The sequence below is a fragment of the Triticum aestivum genome, chromosome 7D (genome assembly GCF_018294505.1).
Source record: "Triticum aestivum cultivar Chinese Spring chromosome 7D, IWGSC CS RefSeq v2.1, whole genome shotgun sequence".
In the NCBI taxonomy this organism is placed as follows: domain Eukaryota; kingdom Viridiplantae; phylum Streptophyta; class Magnoliopsida; order Poales; family Poaceae; genus Triticum; species Triticum aestivum.
In genome coordinates, this window is record NC_057814.1 from 563,996,791 (window position 1) to 564,000,855 (window position 4,065).

Consider the following 4,065-nt stretch of genomic DNA (forward strand, 5'->3'; position numbering starts at 1 on the left):
CGAACCGGGACGAATGCTCACATTAGTCCCGGTTCGTGACTGAACCGGGACTAATGTGAATACTGCCCTGTGACCAAAGCCCTGTTTTCTACTAGTGGATATGGGCATCTGAATTTAACCTTAGCACTGGATTAATCAATAGGTAATGCTTGACGATTAGAACTACGATGAAATGTATGGTAACTTAGATGAGATGAGCTCGCTGGGGACAAGACATGCAGGTGAGCTTGAACATGGAAGACTGTTCCGTTCAACTATTTTAGATTAATTGGGAGAGCGGTTTTTCCTAGCTCGGCCTACGTGGTACCTCATATCACAACCATCCATTTTGGCATCTGGTTTATGTGGATGTGTGCATCATTGCAGGAATAAGCAGCTAGCGCCAGGCGCTCAGAGATTAATCCTCTGCTGCGAGGCACATGACTTGATTTGACTTGTGACCAGCAGACTAGCCCCGCTGAATTCTTTTGTCCACCACTGATGCGTGTACAGGCCACACTCCCTGCTCCCTCTTCCCATCGCCATGTGCAAATGATTTCGAGCAAAGGCAGACCCCCTCTGTTGAAACTTTACTTTTCCATCCAACTTCTGACAAGCTTCTGCATGCTTCATACTCTCTCCTCTTTTTTTCTTTGCGAAACTCTCATCTTTCTTCTACAAACCTGCTAGTACTAAATAAACTGAGTCGATTATTTGAGGTGAAAACAAACTGAGTCAATTATTTTAATTCCCGGCACCTTACACATGCTACTGTTGCACTTGTGCTAGTGGAGTCGTCGGGGTACATAGCATGTGCTACAGTAACGTGAGGAGACAGCTACAGTGCCCTTGGCCTAGCTCCTCTCGTACAGCCCCCTCTCTCTTGCACCGCATTAACTACTCTCCCTTCTCTCTCCTGGAGACTGTGCACAGTGACCGTGGCAGGTCTCTCTCACTCCCCTCTCTCTGTTCCCTGCACGTGGTCTTGCCAATGTGGGCTGTAGCCTGCGTGCACCTATCTGCCAACTTCACGGTATGCGAGAAGGAGCCACGTGATATTAGTACAGCCGTCTCTGATAATCGCCTGACATTGCTTCACTGAATTGCACATATCTCAAGATGAACCAACGACCGAGATAGTGAGTACCAGGTAGCTCGAGCTTCACTACAACTTTCCGATTAATTGGTGAGTTGGACGCATATAAAGGTTGAACGCTGAATAGGACTACCGGAGAGGGGAAAATATCCTGTGATACGGTCCATAGGATGATACGGTGCTCCAAGACTGTGTGGTACATCAGATCTGCATGCAAGGCATCTGATCAAAGTACAGGTCTATTTTACATATGCCCCTTGTATATTTGCATCTTGCCACTCAAAAGCTGTGTGTACTGCTGCTCATACATTTAATCTTGATGCAAACTCTTTTTCCTGATTACAGAAGAGGAAGGGGAATTCACAACTTAATGCGTAAGTAAAAGGCGAACCAATAGCATTGTACTGTAGATGTAGATGGTAGACTGGAGCTGAGTGCACAATAAGAGGTACACCTCATATGTGTTTAAAACTTTTAATATGGATTGACAACAACCGTTTCAGAAAATATTTAGACATTTTCAAGGCAATCCTCGACAACATAAGTAAACTGATTATTCAATTATTTGACAAGGAAGTTGCAAGGAGGCTGTGAACTTTCTAAAAAAAAGGAGGTTTGGAACTTTCATTAATGTGATTATGGTCGTTGAAAGGAAGTTCGGAACTAAATGTTTTATTACTTGTACGTACAAATAATAAGTAGCCTTCGCATCAGATAACCCAATTCTACCAAGATTTTTCTTTAAAAAAAAAGACCAGAGGGGGCGAGCACGCCCGGCTTATTTTTGTAGAAGAAGCGAGAAACCGGTTGAAATATCCGCTTCCCGTGGCGATCAAACCTGGCTGGTTTGGAACATTTTACCAAGATTTTGATTCGAGCAATCATCCACATATGATACACGATTTTGATTCGAGCGATTAGCCATCTACGGTACACGATTTTGATTTGAGTAATAAGTAGCCTTGGCACCAAACTAGGTATGCAATTTGCCGTATATGGTACAAGATTTTGATTCGAGCAATTAGCTATTTGTACCATTGAATAACAGGTATGTAAATTTGCTTGGTGCATACAGATTATGATAAAACCCATGGCACCAGATAAGTGCACTTGTGTATCTCAAATCGAATCATTAGTTAAGAAGAGATCAGCTTAAGTTAAATTAGTTTGATGTTTTTCAGACACAAAAACAGCTTGATGTTTTGTTGGTTTCTTTTTTCTTGCAGCTCTGCGAAACACATGTGAGGTAGCACAAAGATAAAGATGCATGGATTAATCAACACATGCATGCAATAATTATATTAATATTAATTTCGTAATTTATCCTTGTCAGTGAGAGTGACATGTACCCTGCAAAAAAGAGATAGGATTGACATGGCGTAATGCATTGTTGCAAACTAGTAATTTGCAATAACTTCAAGGCCTGTTTTGTATATTTAGCAGTGGAGTCTGCAGATCTTAAATCCTGTTCCTCGGGTACAGATCCAACGGACCACATCTCGCTGGATCACGGTATCATAGCAGTGCTCGTATCACTGGATATGCACTCACCAGAGAGAGCGTCCAAGCTGGAGACAAGTGAATGTTTCATATGTTGATGTTCTCCTTACTCAATCCTGCATACTAGAACGTGGCCTCCTAGGCAGTGTTTCCTTTGAACCAAACGCCCATGTCCGATAGAATTCCTCAGGAACAAGGTTCATGTGTTTTCCCTATGCTTTTCTTGGGTACCACACGGGGCCTAACTGATCTCTTGATGCTTCCATCCCAAACCTGTTCACCATGCTTCTTTGTCACCGTTCATCGGCGAGCTCTGCCCTATGACTCTTACTGCTTCGCACAAGATTCCCTCTCCCAGCTTCACCAAATGGTGCTCTATTTTCATGCCAGAATGATAGCCGATGTATACTTGAATTTCCCAAAACCTCTCATGCCAAACAAACGGTTTGGTCAACCAACGAGCAAAAACATAATGAATGATCATCCAACATGAACGGCTATATATGTCTGTAGTTTTGCTTATGATGTGGTTGAGCACTAGGACCCAACATTCTCCTATTGTGGCATGAATCCCCCAATGACCTACGTGCTACAACAAGGTCACAGAATGAGGCCATTAGCTTATAAATAAAGGTGAAAGGGGTATTTCTTTTTAAAGGAACTAGAAGTGGGTACAAAATAATGTGCCCAGGACAATCGTTATTTGTGTAGAAAGTGCACATGATTGAAGTCACAACTCCCATGTTGCTTGTCCTTACCAAGAGCAGGTGAAGATAAAACTATCTAGGCTGGTGTGCATGACATATTGTTTCATGAAAATTGACATGTTAGATAATGAAATGTACTCAAACTCTTCCTTTCTCTACATCTAAACAAACATTCATGTCACACGGAACATTTTAGATAACACCATGCACACACCATGTAGGGTAACGTGCTATGGAAAACAAAAACTTACCGCACACAAACCAACCAGGATCACTATGGAGGTGCCGGCAACGAGTTCATACCCTCGACGATCCGTCAGCGCGGCGGAGATGTTGACGGTATCAATGAAGTCCTCCTATTGGCGCAACTAGACTATACCCCATAGCCGCGAGAGTTTTCTCTTCGTGATGATCTGCCGATCAACCATCCAAGATTACGACACCTCCAAGGTATCCACGCATATCATGTTAGCAACACCTTATATACCAGTACACCAGAACATCAGGGAATGTATGAAGTGGAGTTACAACAGCCTAACCGCACTACACAGATCTTACTTAGATGGGATACATGGGGCAGCGGCCAGGGCTGTAAGGGGTGCCTTTCTGCGCCCCTGCACCCCTATATATAGGTGGGGAGAGGCAATGGCAGAGCTATGTGTGTCTTTGGGGGCAGCAGCCTAACAGCCCCCCCCCCCAGCCTTGATATAATTACTGAAGAAAAAATATTTTGGGATCTTAAATACAAGAAAGTGTAGTAATTAGCCCCCCAAGCATGCATGT